The following is a 20,850-nucleotide window of genomic DNA, read 5'->3' as shown; positions in this document are numbered from 1 at the left end:
ACGTGGGCCCCCAAGAATAACCTTGTATCCTATGTTTGCACAGCGTAGCTGTAAAGTCTACCACTTGCTGTAGTGCAGTTGATCTTTGACACTTAATAGCTGTCATGGATAAATTGAAATGACTTTAAAGTTATTTCCAGTGCCTTGAAGTTGAAGCTAGAAAAATGCAGAATGGAAATAAGGTTTATTTTTAACAGTGAGGATAACTAACCACTGGAAAAATGACTAACTGTTGTAGATTCTCCATCAAATTTTAGAAAGACATCCAATTTTGATTTCAAAAAGATCTGCTCTAGATCAAATGGGAATTAATTCATGGCAGTCCTATGCCTTGTGTGCTACAGAAGGTCAGCCTAGATCAGTAGTTTTCCATTTTTCTTCATTTGAGGACTCCTAAAAATTTTTGAATGGAGGTGCAGGACCCCTTTGGAAATTCTACACATAGTCTGTGGACCCCCAGGGGTCTGCAGGTGACAGGTTAAAAACCACTCCTAGATTATCATAATTGTCTCTTCTGGCTTTAGAAATCTGTGAATCTCCTCATTTTTCGTCTGTAGGGTTGATATTTTTAGGAGGAGAGTGACACTCAGAGACTGGCTCAAAGGGTCCTCCAACAAAGCTTCAGTTCTTTCAGCATCAGTAAAATGGATTTAGAAGGCAACTCTGGTAAGTATTTCTTTGCTGGCTTCTAATATTCATGCAGGGAACTGGACTAGATGACCTCTCGAGGTCCCTTCCAGTCCCACAATTCTCTGTTTCTATTCATGGTTCCTGCAAAGATACAGTGAGAGACCGCTTAGATCTTTGCAAGTATGAAAATATCTTAAACTTGGTTAAAGGAGGAAGTGGAGTAACTTTCCGCTATAGGCATTAAGTTTGGTGAATATATGCTTCTGTGTATTAGAGCAGCAGTTCACAACTTCTTTCATTCTGGGACCCAAAACCAGGTGCAGTGGTGGTCTTGCAATTCAAAACCACACAAACGTTAGAGGCAATAAAGGATGATGTGGGTCAATATCACAGCAAGAAACAATACCTAGGTTTTGCAAGGTGGGTGTGAGACTGGCTGGGTAATATGTTGGGTTGGGGACTGGGTGTACTGAGACAAATGCTTCTAGGCAGTGTATTGGGTGCAGATACTCTACATCATGCCCCAACCTTTGTGAGCCAGGAGGGCTGGAGTGGGGGCGTAACTCAGCTGTGTGTGGTTCGTTTTATTTATTTAGTGTTTGCAATCCGGCCAAGCCGCAGCCTTCTTATCAGTCATGTTCAAGGCATGAAGACCTCCAGGAAGTTGCCATTTTGCAGTCCTCCACAGTGTGCATCATGGTTTGTGGGTTCCCACATTGACCTAGTGGACTATGTCCCCCAGCTGCAGCATGTCTGTGGTCTGGAGAAATGGAGGATCCAACTAGCAGATCAACTTTGCTGTGTGGGATACAAACTGGTTATAAAGCTACAGTCATGTCTTGTGCAGCCAGGGCCTAAATCAGTTTCCTGGGGATCATCCCAGTGAAGTGACTGTTCTTATTAAGGCCCTGTCCTTGCCATAATTCATAATTGACTTTATTACCAGTGGCTGGCTCCAAAATGCGTTTTGCTACAGACGCAACATGGTTAATATCCTGTTAGTACTAGGGCTGTCAAGCAATTAAAAAATGTAATCACGCACTTAAAAATAATAGAATACCATTTAAACATTTGTGGATGTTTTCTACATTTTCAAACATATTTATTTCAATTACAACACAGAATACAAAGTGTACAGTGCTCACTTATATTTATTTTTTATTACAAATATTTATACTGTACAAAAAAAACAAAAGAAATAGTGTTTTTCACTTGACCTAATACAAGCAATATAGTGCAATCTCTTTATCACAAAAGTAGAACTCACAAATGTAGAATTATGTACAAAAAAATTGCATTCTCAGACAAAACAATGTAAAACTTTAGAGCCTACAAGTACACTCAGTCTTACTTTTTGTTCAGCCAATTGCTAAGACAAACAAGTTTGTTTACATTTGCAGGAGATAATGTATCCATACTGATGATGAGTTCTGCTCAATAACGATCCAAAGCAGTGTGGCCCAACACATGTTCACTTTCATCATCTGGGTTGGCTACCACCAGCAGAAGGTTGATTTTCTCTTTTGGTGGTTTGGATCTGTAATTTCCACATTGGAGTATTGCTCTTTTAAGACTTCTGAAAGCATGCTCCACACCTCGACCCTCTCAGATTTTGGAAGGCACTTCAGATTCTTAAACCTTGGGTCGAGTACTGGAGCTATCTTTAGAAATCTCACATTGGTACCTTCTTTGTGTTTGGTCAGATCTGCAGTGAAAGTGTTCTTCAAATGAACAACCTGTGCTGGGTCGTCATCCGCGACTGCTATAACAGGAAATCTGTGGCAGCGTGCGGTGAAACAGCGCAGGGGGCGCACCGCTCTCCCCCAAGGAGTTCAGTCACACGTTATTTAACCCATTATTTTTTTAACAAGTGCCATCCGCATGGAAGCACGTCCTCTGGAACAGTGGCCGAGGCAGGAAGGGGCATACGAATGTTCAGCATCTCTGGCATGTAAATACCTTGCAATGCCGGCTACAAAAGTGCCATACAAACGCCTGTTCTCACTTTCAGGTGACATTGTGAATAAGAAGTGGGCAGCATATCTCCCATAAATGTCAACAGACTTGTTTCTCTCCGTGATTGACTGAACGAGAAGTAGGAGTGAGTAGACTTGTAAGGTCTAAAGTTTTACATTGGTTTGTTTTTGGGTGCAGTTATGCAACAAAAAAATCTACATTTGTAAGTTGCACTTTCACGATAAAGAGATTGCACTTCAGTACTTGTATGAGGTGAATTGAAAAATGGGATTTCTTTTGTTTATCATTTTTACAGTGCAAATATTTGCAATAAATAGAATAGAGTGAGCACTGTACCTTTTGTATTCTGTGTTGTAACTGAAATCAATATATTTGAAAATGTAGAAAACATCCACAAATGTGTAATACGCAATAGAATACCAATTGAAATGTAACTGTGCGATTCATTTTTTTAAGAATTTTTTTTGAGTTAATCGCGTGAGTTAACTGTGATTAATTGACAGCCCTAATTAGTACCATGGTCAGGTAAGGGTGCTGCCCTCTCCAGAGGCATAGCCAGATATACGGTGTTGGTTTGAGGCATTGGGGACTTTTTCCCCCCATAGTAGTTCATGGATGCACGGGCTTGGTGCTCTGGAACCATTGAATGAAGTTCAGGGCTTGTCTACGCTTCAGCTTAAGTTGATGTAACTTATGTCGGTCACGGATATGAAAAAGCCACCCCCCGAGCTATCCGCACCAGCGCTAAGTCAGTGGGACACACTCTCATTCTGTCATAGCTTCCACCTTTCGCTGAGGTGGAGTAATTATGCTGACAGGAAAGCGCTCTCTGGTCTTCATAGTGCGTTTACACTACTGCCCTACATTAGCGCAGCTGCAGTGAGTCTGGTGAAGACTAGCCCCCAGACCAGGGGGGGCCCTCTTGCAGTGTGACTACCCCTTGGGGCACACTCGCACTAGGACAAGCCTCCTGGGCTTCAGCTTCTCCTTGGTCTGACCTCGGAGCATTCAGCATCCCTGTCTCACGCCATAAGCTCCCTGCAGTGAGCCACCTGAATAGGACACCTGGGGAAACCTTACATGCCCTCCAAAGGGGCCATGCACCCCCGACTTCAGCAGTCAGGAGTGACTTTCAGCCAGCGGTGTAAAACAGAAGGGTTTATTAGTCGTCTGGAACACAGCATAGAGCAGAATCTTGTTAGCACAGAAAGCAGGAAGTTACAGCAAAGTTCATCTTGAGGAGACCCAGAGCCATGGGCTGTCCTCCTGAGTCCCAAACCAGGAGTCTGACCAGCCTCCAGCAGCCCACCTTCAGTCACACCCAGTTGCCCCTCCTCCATCCTGTATGCTGTTCCCCAGGCAAACCGGTCACCTGGCCTCCACCTCCCTTTGTTCTCCAATTCCTCCAGCTGGCTCTTGCAGAGGATGCGGCCCGGCAATCAGTTGCCAAGATACATCTATTGTCTGGGCCCAGGGAGCTAGAAGGCACTTGCACCTTCCCTCTCGGGGTATCTGCAAAGGTCACACACCCTTATCCCACCACCTAGATACTTGTGCAACACATAGGGAAAACTGAGGTGTGCACAGTATTCATACAAACACTAAGACACTTTCCACTTCATCACAAGTAGCCATTTGTCCTAAGTACCTGTGTCAATCTTTCACAATGGCCTGTCCCTCAGATCTCCCTGACACTGTTTAGAAAGGCTGCAAGCTTTGGATTCACCAAGGGCAAGTCATGCCTGACCAACCTGATTGCCTTCCAGGATGAGAGAACTGGCTCTGTGGATATGGGGAAAGCAGTGCATGTGATATATCTTGACTTTAGCAAAGCATTTGATATGGTCTCCCACAGTATTCTTGCCAGCAAGTTAAAGCAGTATGGATTGGATGAATGGACGATAAGGTGGATAGAAAGCTGGCTAGATTGTTGGGCTCAACGGGTAGTGATCAATGGCTCCAAGTCTAGTTGGCAGCTGGTATCAAGAAGAGTGCCCCAAGGGTCAGTCCTGGGGCCGGTTTTGTTCAATACGTTTATTAATGATCTGGATGATTGGATTAATTGCACCCTCAGCAAGTTTGCAGATGACACTAAACTGGGAGGAGAAGTAGATACACTGGAGGGTAGGGAAAGGTCCAGAGTGACCTAGACAAATTGGAGGATTGGGCCAAGAGAAATCTGATAAGGTTCAACAAGGACAAGTCCAGAGTTCTGCACTTAGGAAGGAAGGAAGGAAGGAAGGAAGGAAGGAAGGAAGGAAGGAAGGAAGGAAGGAAATCCCATGCACTGCTACAGACAGGGGACCGACTGGCTAAGCAGCAGTTCTGCAGAAAAGGACCTGGGGATTACAGTGGATGAGAAGCTGGATAGGAGTCAGCAGTGTGCCCTTGTTGCCAAGAAGGCCAATGGTATATTGAGCTGTATTAGTAGGAGCATTGCCAGCAGATTGAGGGAAGTGGTTATTCCCCTCCATTTGGCACTGGTGAGGCCACACTTGGAGTGTTGCGTCCAGTTTCGGTCCCCCCACTAGAGAAAGGATGTGGACAAATTGGAGAGAGTCCAGCGGAGGGCAACGGAAATTATTAAGGAGCTGGGGCACATGACTTATGAGGAGAGGCTGAGGGAACTGGGGTTATTTAGTCTGCAGAAGAGAAGAGTGAGGGGGAATTTGATAGCAGCCTTTAACTACCTGAAAGGGGGTTCCAAAGAGGATGGAGCTAGGCTGTTCAAAGTGGTGGCAGATGACAGAACAAGAAGCAATGGTCTCAAGTTGCAGTGGGGGAGGTCTAGGTTGGATATTAGGAAACACTATTTCACTAGGAGGGTGGTGAAACACTGGAATGGGTTACCTAGGGAGATGGTGGAAACTCCATCCTTAGAGGTTTTTAAGGCCAGGCTTGACAAAGCCTTGGCTTGGATGATTTAGTTGGTGTTGGTCTTGTGCTGAGCAGGGGGTTGGACTAGATGACCTCCTGAGGTCCCTTCCAACCCTGATATTCTATGATTCTAAGCTGGTCCCTGGTATCAAAAAGGTTGAAAAACACTGATTTATGTAATCAATCTGGCCCGTCCTCCTTACTTCCAGCTATCTAGAAAACCTCCCACAGTCCATTGGCCCATGTTCCTTCTGTGCATGCCCTCTGTACACTGATACAAACGTGGATAAATAGCATGGAAGGTGTGAGGGGAGACACATTTGTGATGGCAAGAAAGCTGCTGCACGGACACAAACTGAATCCTGAAGAAGCGGTCTATGTATGCTTGAAAGTTTGTGTCTGTCACTTTCAGAAGTTGGTCCTCCCCTACCTTGTCCCTTCTGTGTAACTGTTAAGTGATTAAGGTGATTCGTGCCTGTCTCTGGGTCATAGTATGGACTAGGAGGGAACGCTTTCAAAAAGTGCCTGTGACTTAGCCCCTCACTATGTTCAGTGAGTGTTGGGCTCTTAAGCACCTGCCAACCTCTGCACTTTACAGGGCCAAGTGCACTGTAGTGCAAATTGCATCCTTAACTCCAGACATGTTTGTTTGAGTTTGACTTTTTTCTTAATCCAGCAGAGATGGCCTTGGAGTCTGAAGGTAAATGCAAAAGGATTTACTTCAGAATGCCGTGCTTCTGCCAATCCTTAGCATTTCACTGCTGAACAACTAGCTAATTTGGTAGCTTCAAGGGTTTTTATAGTAATGTTTATTTCCAGCTCACTGTTCTGCATAAGTATAGTCATTAATATGTACTGGCCACTCTGCCCTACTGATTGCGCTTTCCTCATTTTTAGTTGAACATTCCACTCACCCAAAATCCGAAGTGAATTTGGTTGGGTACACACAGTGAGTGCCAACTTAGCAGTTTAGCATTTTTGTCTCGGCTATTAAAAATTGATGGCTTCACCCCGTTAGAGGGCAGCTCCAGTAGCTAGTATGTTTCCACTCTTGTTAATTGTGTTGATGATGAACTTAGATCTTGTTTTACAGAATGTTTTCTTTTGTCTTTTTATTCCTTCTCTTCCAGTTGATGCTTTGGATCCGGAGAGGTTAATACAATGTCCCTATGATAACTATCATCAAATCAGGGCCTGTTGGTTTCCCTATCATCTTATAAAGTGCAGGAAGGTAGGATGGGATGTTAAGGTCTCTAATACACTTGGGAAATCATATTTTTGTAAATGCTAATGCATGGTGAGCTCAGTACGCTGTGCTGCCTTTTGCTAGAAGGATGCATTCACTTGCTATTAGGCTGGAAGAAGCCGTCTTTATTTCATATTTATATCGCTCATCCATTTACCACTTCGTAAAAGCATCCAGTTCATATTTAGTAATGCCCTTCAGATCAGTGCATTTACCCTGAAGAAAGGCGAAACAGGTTCTTCAGAATACCTAGCTCAGTGGTACTCAGCCTATTCTCTTCCAACAGTTCACTCATGGGACCAGGGTATTTACTTCCCAATACAGGCCATGGAGCAAATGCAGCCAGTGTTAGATGGATGCCTTCTGGCTGGCCAAAGCAGAAGTGATCTGATGTTGCAGTTAATTCTTTACTTTGCAATCAGAGCAGGAGAGCTGCTAAGCCATCTTTTTTTATATTGCTAATAACTCTATTCAGTGTACATCTGTCTGCAAGTCCCTCTTCTCAGTCTTCTATCCTGGGCGAGAATGCTGTATATTTAAGAGGAGAATCTGCTCCTTTCTTTTGTCCTCTCAGTCTAGTATCTTATTTTAAGCTCTCCAGTGCTAGTGTATATTAGTTGTACTGGTATAAGCACATCCACGTGTTAAGATGATGTCCTGGTATGATTGTATTGGTTAGGAATCACACCCCTAGCCAACATCGCTATAGTGATAGAAAAGCCATGCAGAGCAAGCCTGAGCAGTGGGTTCATCCTCTTTGTATTCTTGCTCTTTTCTAAGGGTAAAGGCTCTTCATTCAGTGGGGGACAGTAGTGCTCTTCTATGTCCACACTAGTTTACCTGTACTGGCAAAATGCTCCCAATATAGACGTGGCCTCAGCTGGAACATTGAGTAACTTCCCTCCTGTTTCAGAAGGGTTACATTAACTTCAAAGACTGAAGCTCTAGCGCAGGCAGAGACTTATCATAGAATATCGGGGTTGGAAGGGACCTCAGGAGGTCATTTAGTCCAACCCCCTGCTCAAAGCAGGACCAATCCCCAACTAAATCATCCCAGCCAGGGCTTTGTCAAGCCTGACCTTAAAAACCTCTAAGGAAGGAGATTCCACCACCTCCCTAGGTAACCCATTCCAGTGCTTCACCACCCTCCTAGTGAAAAAGTTTTTCTTAATATCCAACCTAAACCTCCCCCACTGCAACTGGAGACCATTACTCCTTGTTCTGTCATCAGCTACCACAGAGAACAGTCTAGAGCCATCCTCTTTGGAACCCCCTTTCAGGTAGTTGAAAGCAGCTATCAAATCCCCCCCTCCTTCTTCTCTTCTGCAGACTAAACAATCCCAGTTCCCTTAGCCTCTCCTCATAAGTCACATGTTCCAGTCCCCTAATCATTCTTGTTGCCCTCCGCTGGACATTTTCCAATTTTTTCACATCTTTCTTGTAGTGTGGGGCCCAAAACTGGACACAGTACTCCAGATGAGGCCTCACCAATGTCGAGTAGAGGGGAACGATCACGTCCCTCGATCTGCTGGCAATGCCCCTACTTATACATCCCAAAATGCCATTGGCCTTCTTGGCAACAAGGGCACACTGCTGACTCATATCCAGCTTCTCGTCCACTGTAACCCATAGGTCCTTTTCTGCAGAACTGCTGCTGAGCCTTTCTGTCCCTAGTCTGCAGCGGTGCATGGGATTCTCCCCTCCGAAGTGCAGGACTCTGCACTTGTCCTTGTTGAACCTCGTCAGATTTCTTTTGGCACAATCCTCCAACTTGTCTAGGTCCCTCTGCATCCTATCCCTACCCTCCAGCCTATCTACTTCTCCTCCCAGTTTAGTGTCATCTGCAAACTTGCAAACACTAATCCATGCCATCCTCCAGATCATTAATGAAGATACTGAACAAAACCGGCCCCAGGACCGACCCTTGGGGCACTCCACTTGATACTGGCTGCCAACTAGACATGGAGCCATTGATCACTACCCACTGAGCCCAACAATCTAGCCAGCTTTCTATCCACCTTATAGTCCGTTCATCCAGCCCATACTTCTTTAACTTGCTGGCAAGAATACTGTGGGACACCGTGTCAAAAGCTTTGCTAAAGTCAAGGAATAACACATCCGCTGCTTTCCCCTCATCCACAGAGCCAGTTATCTCATCATAGAAGGCAATTAGTTTAGTCAGGCATGACTTGCCCTTGGTGAATCCATGCTGACTGTTCCTGATCACTTTCCTCTCGTAAGCAGAATCGGGATGAGCTCCACCCTGACATCTGGTGGTGAGGTGTGGCAAGTTGTGGAAAAGAACTTCAGGGGCCGATCTCATTTGCATAGGCACACCCAGCCCGCCTAGAATGAGGCCATAGCTGCCCAAATGGTCACTTTGGCTGCTGTGGGATCCCCAGTGTCTCTGTTATTGGGGCAGGAAGAATAAATTGTTATTACCCTGATTATGGGAATCAAGGACAATGGAACTGTACTTGGCCTTTTGTTATGATGGAGGGACTCTCCATCAACTAAGTTTCACTCGCTAGGCAAGGAACATGGGTTCCAAAACTCTGTGAAGGGAGAGAGGCTGGGGACAGGTATTAATACTTGGTGGTATGCCCCCCCCCCTGCCTTTCGTGAGGGCCTTACTTGCTAATTGCACTTCTTCCTCTTTCCACTATAATTTTGATTCCATTAGGAGTCTAGTTACAGGCTGCTGAGCTGAATTGACTTTGGGCTAATGGTGCACCCACACTGAGGCTCCCCTACTAGAAGCTGAAATCATGAAAGAGCTAAACTTACTAAGAGCTGAAATCACTGAGTGTTGTGTTAAGTAGTGGGGGAGGCTGAAGATATATGGTGGAGCAGTTGCAGGATGGCGAGCGGAGCAGAGCGGCTCGGGGAGCAGAGCAGTTTGTTGGATGCCGAGAGCAACTCATGGGGTGGCTGGCAAAGCAGAGCCCCATGGAGAGGTGGGGCCATCAGCTTTGGACCATGTAAGGTGCCCCTTAACCCCAGTCTCCACCCAGGTTGGGAGGTAAAACTCTGCAGATAAACTTTTGAACTCTGGGGCTGCCCTGACCAGGGACAGAGACTTTTGGGTCGTTGGACTTTCGGGACTTTGGGTGATTTTGAGTTGCTGAACTCAAGAACCAAAGGGAAAGGACATGCCCCAATTTGCTTGGGGTGGGGTTTTTGCTCATGGGTTGTGTTATGAATCCTGTTGGTGGTGTTTCCCCAACATAATGCCACATTGTTTCTCTCTGTTATTAAAAGGCTTTTTGCTACACTCAGACTCTGTGCTTGCGAGAGGGGAAATATTGCCTCATGGAGGCGCCCAGCGGGGGTGGTATATATTTGTCCCAGGTCACTGGGTGGGGGCTCGAGCCGGTTTTCCATTGTGTTATTGGAATGAAACCCCTAGATACTGAACCCGGCCCTTGTTGCTGCCAACTCTGACAGGCAGAAAGGTTACACTTATGTTCTTAAGATACAAAGGCTGACTTTAGAGAACTGGCCTGGCGAGCAGGCCCCCGCCGCCCCAGCAGCAGAGCCCTTGCCCCACCCGCAGAGTTCATTCTCCACATCACAGCGTAGAGACCCACCTTGTGGGACTCAAACAGCTGCACCGATTTGGCTCAGACATTAGAAGAAAACCACTCGCCACCTTTAGGCGAACGCCAGGTGGCGAAGCTCCAGGCCCAAGGTGACAGCATGAAGCAGCGTTCAAATCAGAGTCCTGGTGTTACCGTAACACCGGCATGGCAGTCGGTGGCAGGTTGCCAAAGCTCAGGCTCCAGGCCCCGCCCTGCCCTCACCCTCGAGCCCCCTTATCGGCCAGGAAGAGGCTACAGATAACGAGGGTGAGGGATCAATGAACTGCAGCCGCCCTCTATCCCACACAGGCTCACAGACGAGCCCGTGATGATGTTAACAGCCACCCAAGGGACAAAGGGTGTTGGATCAATGGGACCCAGATTCGTGCCAGGGCAGCCATCTCCTCTCACTCTAGATTCCTGCCAGGGCAGCCATCTCCTCTCACCCCAAAGCTCTGGCACAGAAGGAAAGGCTGCCTGGGAGAACCCCTTGGCAGGGAGCTTTGCTAAGGATGCAAGGGTCCCTCTGCCGGCTCTCATGCAGGATGCCCACTGAGGCATGGAGCAGAAGCAGTCAGGTTAATCCAGCTCTTGATTGCCTTTGCACTGCAGCAACAGCCTCTGAAGACTGATCAGCAAGCGAGGCCACGCCCTGATAACAGGGCTGGACAGACAGATGCTGTGTGGAAAGGCCAAGCAAAGTGCCCGTGGCCTTCCCCACCCCACCAGCCCAGCCTTCCCTGCCAGGCATCTGCCAATCCCAGCCTAGCCTTTGCGCCTCCTAGCCCACCACCCATGCCCCCCATGTCTCAGCCCCCCAATTTTTCCCACCCAGCACCTGCTTCCCCCAACCCAGCCTCCCGCAACCAACACCCCCTCAACTTCCCACCCAGTGCCTGCCACCCTCCTTCCAGCACCTGCTGCTGCCACCGCCCCACCCCCTTCCCCACAAGCCTTCCCTGACACCCTCAGCCAGCCTTCCCTCCGTCGCCCAATCAGTCTTCCCCACTTGCCACCTCACTCTCTCCAGCCTGCCCTGCCCCACCCAGCATCCCTCCCCACAACCCACCCTTTCCCACCCAGTGGCTCAGCTAAGCCTTGCAGCTCCCCTCATTAACACTGTCAGCTACTTCAGAGGACATCTCTGTGCTGGTTGTTGCTAGCGTACTTTGGAGCTAATAGGCACATAGAGCCCACCATCTATGCAGCGTCACCAGCTTCAGAGCTCAGAAGTGAGGCCCCCAAAATCATGGGATTACAAAACTGATCAGTTTGGATTCTTTATTCATCCCTCCATGGAGCTGCTGGACTGTGCTCCCCAGCCATGAGCGCTAGACACTGACTTCATTGGCTAAGCAAAAACTGGAATTCTCACAAATTCACATGACTCCAGGAGCTGGGACTTTAAGAAAGCCACCAGTTCTCCTGAGAGTCAGTGACCTTGGCTGTGCTCAGGGGAGGCTCAGCTCTGTTCCCAGGTGCCCAGCTGTGCCCTGCTTAGGAGCACTCTGTCACAAGTGTGATATTGGGGAGAAAGGAGCACACAAGGGGTAGAACAGCTTCCCGTAGGAGGGGAAATTAAAAAGACTGGGACTTTTCACAAGCTTGGAAAAATTGACAATGACGGGAGGTCTATAAAATCACGAGTGGTGTGAAAAGAATGAAGAAGGAAATGTTCGTTCTCTCTTCACGTGTCAGAAGAACCAGGGGGTCACCCAATGAAATTTATCGGCAGTGGGTTAAAACTACCATAAGGAAGTACTTCTTCACAGTGCACAGACAAGCTGTTGAACTCATTGGCAGGGGATGTTGTGAAGGCCAGAAATACAGCTGGGTTCAAAAAGAATGAGAGAAGTTCCTGGAGGACAGGTCCATCCATGACTATTAGCCAAGATGGTCAGGGATGCAACCCCGTGCTCTGGGTGTCCCTAAACCACCGAACACCAGAACCTGGGACTGGATGATGGGGACGGATCACTCGAAATTGCCTTCTTCTGGTCATTCTCTCTGAAGCGTCTGGCACTGGCCACTGCTGTAGGGGCATTGGCACCATTTTTAAAGTGGAGGTGCTCAAAGCCACTGAACAAAACTAAATGCACTATATGAGGGAAACCACTTCAAGCAAGAGGGTTCTGCCACACCCCCAGCACTCCTAGTGCCAGCACCTTGGCACTGCTGGAAGACAGGATACGGGCTGGATGGACCTTTGGTCTGACCCTGTATGGTCGTTCTTAAGAGGTGTTGGGTCACGCTGTCTGAAGTTGAATGAATGGGTCATTAAGGACTGGTTGAAACTGACCCGTGTCAGTGGAGGATCTGAAAAGACAAGGGGAGGCCCAAAAGCCAGGGCAGTCACACCTAGCAACCGAGGAGGAGATTTCCCCCACCTCTCTGCAGGGAAGCAGAGCACAGGTCCCCCAGCCAGCAGTTTTATAGCCCCTCAGCCCAAGTCAGCTGACCCAGGCCAGCTGTGGGGTTCACTGCAGTGTAGACATAGCCCCCCCCCCCCCCCCCACTCTCCCCGCCCGCTCCCAGAGCTCAGTGCAGAGTCTAACAAGTGCAGAACACCCACTCTCCTGAACCTGCTGCTGTCTAGGACCACAGGAACTGCCAGGTGGAATCAAAGCCAGGGTCCCTCTTGCCCAGCAGCTGGTGCGAGCCCCACGCTGATGGCATCTCTACAATCGTGGCCTGGCCTGGAGCTGCAGGGTCCAGGTCTTTGTTCACATTAGCGGCTGTGTCCACACACAACACATTAGCTGAGAAGGGCAATGCGAAAAAGAGACTCCAAGTGGGGAGCAGCGACCTGTGAAGAGAACTGCTCAGGGAGTGACCTCACCCCTGCACAGGATGGCAATGCCCGGTGGGAGGCAGTGAGGTGTCAACTTGCTCCTGTGCACGAGGTTTGTGCCTTCGGCTGCAAGCTAGATGCAAAGGAGGATGCTCCAGAAAGCCAACAGCCTTAGTGAGAGCTGGTGCCGGGCAAAGGAGGGAACTCAACGCCCCAATAAAGCAGCCCCCACACTGGGCAGATCAGCCACAAGACAACTGTGAGATGGACGCTGACTGCACCCCCAGAGGGGCTGACAGCTTGCATGCCGCTGTTCAGACAGAAGGGGGAGTTGGCCACAGACAGGCTTCTGAAGGCAGGAGATCTGCCACCCTCCTTAGCTGGAGTTGGGGGCCCAGGCTGGCCTTCCCAGAAGCACTGGTATCCGGCTTGGCATTCATTCTGCCATTTTCTCTTTTCAATTCGTTGCCAAGTACACTTTGCCCTGGTGACTGGCCCCAGCAGAACGGGCACTGCCAGATGCTCCCCATCAGGAACCAGCATCTGCCCTTCCAGCAGCAGCAGGAGCAGGCAATGCAGCTGCAGCAGGGTGTAAAGGCCGGGCTCCTGCTGAGAGCTGCGCAGGGCGTCTGGCATGGGAAGTGCCAGGCATGTCTCTCGCATAGCAAAGGAGGCAGCGTGTCCACACCAGCTGTGAGCAGCAGCCCGAATACCCAGGCTCTGCTCTCGCCTGGCCGTCAGTGCGTCCGCATTGCTGCCCATGCACTAGGACACAGGGGGCCTGGCACATCCAAGCTGGGCTCCTCACACACAGCCGCCCCTAGGTTAGCTCCGCGGGCTGCACGAATGCCCGTTCCCGAGCACGTTTCCTGGCCCTGGACCCACAGCAGAGCTCGGCAGCAGCACTGGTGTGACGCTGGCAGTCAGGCAGCTCGCCGGTATGGTGGGCACCTGTTATTAATACTCGGCCTTTCATCGGAGACGCCACGGCCACCGCAAACCCGCTACTGGGTGCAGCTCTGCCAGACCTGGCCCAAAGCAACACGCTCAAGGGGGAGAGTTAGCAGTGGACACAGGGGAGCAGCCTCTCGACTCTCACCTCTCAGGCTCTGGCCTTCAATCCCCTTCTGCCCCACCATTACTCAGGGTAACAGATTCCCTCCCAGGCTCAGGGAATCCTGGCCTTTCATGCACATTGCCCCTACAAAGGCAGATGAACAGCCAGGCCTTCTCTGGAACCATGTAGGTCAAACCAGATAAGACACGGGGGGTTGTGGAGCACCATCTCCCCTGGTGGGCAGGGGACCAGGACTCCAGGTTGTCGTGCTCAGCTCTGCCACCAACTCCCTCTGTGACTTTGGGAGAGTCATTTGGCCTCTCTGTGCCTCAGTTTCACAACCTACAAAACACGCCTAATACAAATCCGGGGAAGCGTGCTTTAAGGGTCAGCTCCCAGGCAGGAGAGGGGAGAGCTGCACTGAGAAGGCCGGAGGTTGTCGTTCTCTGCAGCAGAATCACAGGGCACAGCAGGGGCTTAGCGCTCTCTAGGCCTACAGGACTCAGACCGGGGGTCATGCTGGCGTGTCTGAGAGCTGACGATGATCAGGAGCCACATGGCTCAGAGAAGCACAGAGATCTCATGGACCAGTTTCCAACTGGCCAGGCTGCGCCTTCACTCTCAGAGCCATGAGCCAGGCCCACCGTGTCACTAAGGCAGGAGTGGGAAAACTTTTTGGCCCGAGGGCCACATGGGCTTGTAAAATGGTATGGAGGGCCGGGTAGGGAAGGCTGGGCCTCCCCAAATAGCATGGCCCCCACCCTTATCCACCCCCTCCCACTTCCCGCCCCCTGACTGCCCCCCTCAGAATCCCCAAACCATCCAACCCCCTGCTCCCTGTCCCCTGACCGCCCCCTCCAGAGACCCCCGCACCCTAACTGCCCCCGGGACCCCAACACCCCCCACTCCCTGTCCCCTATCCACACCCCGGGGGAGGGGAGGCAGCGGGGGAGGGGCCGGGGATTGGACAGGACGGTCCTGCAGGTCAGACGTCGTTTGCCCACGTCCTGTCCGGCCGCCTGAGCTCCCCACCGGGGAGCGAACCCCGGCCCCTCCCCCGCAGCCGCTCGCCCTCTGCCCGCTGCTCCTGCCATGGAGCGTTGCAGCGGCGGGACCGGCTCCGGCGAGCGGGGGCGGGATTGGATGAGGGGCAGGGGTTTGTGGACAGAGTCAGGGAGCCGGGGGCATTGGATGGGGCGGAGATGGGGGGAGGGCGGTCGGGGGAGGGGCCGGGGCTCGCCTCCTTGGCCGGGAGCTCAGGCGGGCCGGACAGGCCGGTCCCGCGGGCCCTAATTTGCGCGTGTTGGTCGCAGGCCGGGACTCAGAAGTGAGGGTTCCGGGTGCAGGGGGAATGGGACTGTGCAGGGGGTCCAGATGAAGGTGGTTGGGGGTCAGCAGGGGAGGCTGGGTGCTGAGGACTCAGCATGAGGGTCCAGGTGCTGGGGGGTTCAGTGGGATGGGGGGCTCATTTGGGATGGTCCAGGTGCAGGGGGCTAGTCAGAGCATGGGTCTGGATGCAGGGAGGGGGAGCTCAGCACAGATCCAGATGCAGGGGGGACTCTGTGGGGGTAGGTCTGGATGCAGGGGGTCTCCATCCCTGCTGAAGGCAGCAGAGAAGTGAGGGTGTCAATCCTGCAATGCAGCCTTGCAACACTCCCCCATCCCCTTTTGGGTTGGGGCCCCCACTATTACAACAGCCTGAAATTTCAGGGGAAACTTCCGAAAATGTGAAATTGTCTTATTTTCAAATCCTATGGCCATGAAATTGACCAGAATGGACTGTGAATTTTGGTAGGGCCCTAGTAATAACAGAAAGTTTATCGCTGCTGTACTCAGTCTCATAGTGTGCTCCATCGCAAACGTGACAAAACCCAATACAAGAATACACCACCAATTATGGGTTTTGCTCACAAGAGTGAAACAAGCCTAATCGAGGAAAGCATACACTCATGCCCACACAGCAGTCTCAAATAGATAGATTACTCTGCGCTTCACCCCACATGTAGTGAAGGTTGCCAGACATGTTCCATCCAAGGCCTGGCTGCAATTCAGCAAAGGATAAAATAATACCATGTGTAAAGCACTGAAATCCTTCTGGATAAAAGGCACCAGATGATCATAAAGTGTTATCAAGAGTCACAACCACACATCTAATAACCAGAGGACTAAACCTACTAACCAGACTTTGCTTCAAATGATTCCTTTCCTACTCAGTGGAGTCCAAGGGCTGTGCTATGGTGGGAACGCCAAATCCCACCCCTTTTACTTCACTACTGGTGGAGGAGAAGGGCTTCCTGCTCAGGTGTTGTCCCTGAATGTTATTTGAGACTCACACATTTTTCTGTTAGACTTGGCTACAAAGTGCCTCTTTAATTTGATGGTTTCCCAGTCTGCTGAGAAAAATGGGAACCATCTTCTCTCCAAGACACAAACCCATCCCTGCTGTCTAGTTAGAGGGAACCAATACCATTCTCTCCATCCGTCCATCCCCATTCTCTCCCATCCCTATCAGCTGCTTCTTCCCTTCTCTCTGAGTTTTCTTTTTCAGGCTATAGATACATTACAGCTCAGTGCAGATGGGCAGAGTCCCTGCATGTTTCTGGAGAGGCTCAGCCCTGGCACTGTGTCAGGGTCGGGTGCAGCCTCACCTCTGAGTCCATGTCTCAGGGGAGGCGGGGGGCTTCAGGGTGATCTCCCACCTCCATACAGCCAGTGCGCGACTCTTGCCCCTGTTGCTGCACCCGCCCTGCAAAGGTGTGGGGATGACACAAACAGCTGTGGGGAAGCCGTGGGAGCCTTGGCCAGGACTGCCATTTAGGGAGGGTGGAGGGGCACCCCCATCTCGAGTTCCATACCAGAGGTCTGTTCGTGGCACATAGTTGGAGCTCTTACCTGCTGCGCCATGCAGGTGCCCTCCTCCAGCTCCTGCGGTCTATTTCCTCCACTGCACTAGGGTGTCTGGGGGTGGGCAGGCAAGGAAGAGGTCAGTCGAGGGGTGGGAGTGGGGAAGCACAGGGGCCCTGGGGATGGGGGAGGGAGAGAAGCAGAGAGTCCCCAGTGGTGGGACAGCTTCAGAAAAATCTAGAGAAATTCTGCTCCTAGGTTTGATATCGTTTTATCATCTATTTAGTATGAACATTTAATTGCATGGCATGGCTTGGGCTTTTTGGCAAGCAGCATATGGAATGCTTAAACCTTGATTATGTATCTTAGATTATCCTTACAATTGGATGTCTCTGAAGACCTTAGATTGAACTGCTACTGTACATAAGAGAGCCATGATAAGTGCATCTTTTGCTCCACTTTCCACATTTTAAAATGTGTCTAGATTAGGAAAAATTGTCAGGGTTAGGTAAACCTCATGTAGATGCAAGGGTGTAGTTTGTGGGGTGGGAGGGTTGCCCCTCCTCCCCAAACTGCAGGCCTTGACAGTTGTAGAATTTGCGCATCCCCCTCCCCCCATGCAGAGTCCTGTTGGCCTGACTGAAGCTGGCCCCCCAAATGTAGAAGTCAAACTATGCCTATGTGTAGACCTTTTACCTCCAGTGAGCTGGTTGCGGTTGATTGCCAGGTACTCCTAGAATTAACCCACTAAAAATTCTACCAACGTTACCAGCAAACGAAAAGGATATCATTTCAATCCCATGGTATTCTTATATTCTAGCATTGATTAAATCCTTTTGTTTCAGATCAGCCCAAATGAAATTGAAAGATTTTCAGATTTCCCATTGTCAAACAAAACACTGAAAGGTAAGTACACCAACAGTTCTTCGGAAAGTATTTGAATCAAAGACCAATTTTCCTCAGTCTTCTTCATTGGCTGTTTCAGGAGTTTTTGTTTTTAAATATCAGAGTTCCAAGATAATGTTGCCACCTGCAGTATTTTTCCTTATGGGAAAATGTATCATTATCCAAGGCAAAAAGTAAGAATCTTTTTTTTTTCTCTCCCAAATACTAGGTTTGCAAGAAGCACAGTATCGCATGGTTATTGAGATACAGAGGCAGACCATAGGCTTATCATTGCAAGGTAAAGATGTACTTGGAGCTGCAAAGACTGGATCAGGCAAAACCTTGGCATTTATTATCCCAGCAAGTAATTGACCTTCTCATTGGAAGCTTAAGCTTACGTAAAGTGAAGGTATTGGACAGTTATCAGCATATTTTGGTTCACCTGGGCCAGGAGGAGACGTATAATTTGACTGTAATATTTGTTCACGTAAAGCTATGAGAGACTGACGAACGTATTGCTGTCTGAGGTTTTGTAAGATGGCCTGGGTATATTTTTGTCTCTAGAAATGTTTTGACACTTTGATATCTTGTTCTGACATTTTTATGAAGACTGATTTTTTTTCAAAAAAGTTTTTTCTTGAAAAGTCCTTTACCCATATAGTTGTCTGCTAAAATTATTTAAAACTGAATGTCTGTATGGAATAAGTGTAAAATTGATCAAGGAACCTCTTTACAATTAATCTTCACTAAATATGTAATACATTGTTCATTGTAGGTTAGGCTAGAGTTCATGAAAATGGTTTGCAAAATAGACTGAAAATTGGCTCACAACCAATATTCCTTATGGGATAAATGTTCCTAGTGGTTCAGCTGGAAAGTTAGGCTTTGCATTTATTTTCTTTAGTATTCTAGAAAGGGATTTTTCAAGTTGGCATCTAAATTGTTTCCTCAATCAATGGTGATCAGGTTGGGAGGGCTTAATTTGGTTTTAAATTATAAGATTAAGTGATGAGCATTCAATGTAGATTATTAGTTTAGGGCCCAATCCACTTCCATTAAAGTCAATGACAAAAGAGTGGGAACAGAAATGGGTATTTAGGCAAGCTCTCAGAAACCGGAATGTGCTTTATGCTAGATCTCATTCATGCTGATTCGGAAATAAATGTCTAAGTTTTGGAAGGGGTGGGGGGAAACAATCTTCTGCATACTGTAGAAAGGAAAATGAGGTTGCTTAATTTGTATCAGTAATTGAGAACTAGAGCTCTTGAAACAATTGTATGCATTTTGAGGTCCACGCATTTAAAGGGATTTGTAGAGAAGGGGCCTAGTGATAACTGGGACTTAGTGTCATATAGAAGGAGGTTAGAAAACAAGTTTTGTTCTCCTGTGTGGCTGTGGAAATCACCATGAGTAGGGGTATCACGTCAGCTCTGGTGAAATCCTTTTGTTGTACAGCTGAACACAACAATTTGACAGCGTGTGAATCTGTAATAGCAGAAGTGGACCTGCATCATGGCTGCTGTACCTTTAGTTGGAGTGCTCTGTTTCAGCCATGGTACTGCCTTGTAGGTGTGCGCCCAGTACTGCTAAGGGCATTCTACACCCAAAAATGAAAAATTCTGCGCACAATATTTTAAAATTCTGCAAATTTTATTTGTTAATTAAATGTGGAGGCTCCAGCATGGCATTGGAGAGCACAAGCCACTGGATGCACAGAGGTGGGAGATCATTGTGCAGCCGCCTCCTCCTCCCCCACCCCTGCCCCCAGGGGACACGGACTCACCGGTGAGGCTGTACCCAACCCTGACACAATGCAAGGATTGGGTCTGCCCCAGAAACACCCCACCATGCCAGGTGCACCAGGTGTGGACAGGGAGGCTCACAAGGCGGGATCCGAGTTGGAACAAATCCAACTGTGGGGTGAGGGAGTTCTGTGTGGGGCAATCTGGGAGCTGGCGGCTCAGTGGGTGATCTGGATGCCCAGGAGCTTGTTGGGGGTTCTGGCTGCAAAGGTAATGGGATTCTGCATTGGGGGTCCAGGTGAAGGTAGTTGGGGCTCAGTGGGGGGAGGGGGTTGAGTTGCGGGGAGATTGAGCTCAGCAGGGGGGTCTGACTGTGAGGGGATGTCCAGATGCTGGAGGAGTGGGGATCAGTGAGTTAGATACAATTGTTGTTATTGGGTCTCTGCATGAGAATAAAATATATGCATAGACTGTAACCCAGTTCTTCCTCTCCTTGAATTTGAGCCTGCTATGGTGTCATTATCCTGGGTTTGTGGCATCACACGATTGTCATGGAAAAGCAAATGGAGTAAATTCAGCATTATTGCGTAACGGCAGCTTCTAGCAGGACTCCAGAGAGTTTTCTCAGTATTAAGTGACTTGCCTGAAATGGGTCAGGCTGTGTGTGCCCGCCTTTTCCCCCATGAGTACGACGGGATGACTTGTCTCACACCGGTGCTCTTGGGAATGCTTCTAAAGCACTCTGGAGACTGAAGCAGCTGTACTAGTGTTCCTAAAAAGGGTAAAGGAAATGGGATTTAATTCGAATCCTGCTGAGATCACTTTCCGGTGCACAAAGGGGGCCTTGTCAGAGAGCCGCTTTTCAATGAGACGTTTTCTGCGGTCGGGTAGTGGTAGAGGTAGCGTGGACTTTTTAATAGGGTCGCCAGGGCTGGAGTTAGACTTGCCTGGGCCCAGGGCTGAAGCCCAAGCCTGAGCCCTGGGCAGCAGGGCTGAGACTTGGGCTTCAGCCCTGGGATCAGGTTACAGCTCCCCCCGCCCCCTGCCTGGGCCTGAAGCCCTTGGGTTTTGACTTTGGCCCCTTCTGGCCCGGGGGAGCTAGGGCTTGGGCGGGCTCAGGGTTTGGTTCTCCCTCCTGGGGTCGCAAAGTAATTTTTGTTGTCAGAAGGGGGTCGTGGTGCAATGAAGTTTGAGAACCCCTGTTATAGCAAGTTCTTATC

General features: G+C 49.2%; 1 long non-coding RNA gene across 1 annotated transcript; it reads right to left on the bottom strand.

The window, feature by feature from the left end:
* Positions 1-167: 167 nt before the first annotated feature.
* Positions 168-20,484, bottom strand: LOC311510330. The gene is made up of 2 exons (XR_014709075.1): positions 20,274-20,484; positions 168-771 (listed from the first exon to the last, which is right to left on the bottom strand). It is a non-coding gene; the product is annotated as an uncharacterized lncRNA (long non-coding RNA).
* Between the last annotated feature and the right edge of the window lie 366 nt (positions 20,485-20,850).

This window comes from Lepidochelys olivacea (assembly GCF_965140295.1).
Source record: "Lepidochelys olivacea isolate rLepOli2 genome assembly, chromosome: 20".
Classification (NCBI taxonomy): Eukaryota; Metazoa; Chordata; order Testudines; family Cheloniidae; genus Lepidochelys; species Lepidochelys olivacea.
The sequence above is the reverse complement of the archived record's forward strand: the minus strand, read 5'-3'. Positions and strand labels throughout refer to the sequence as shown.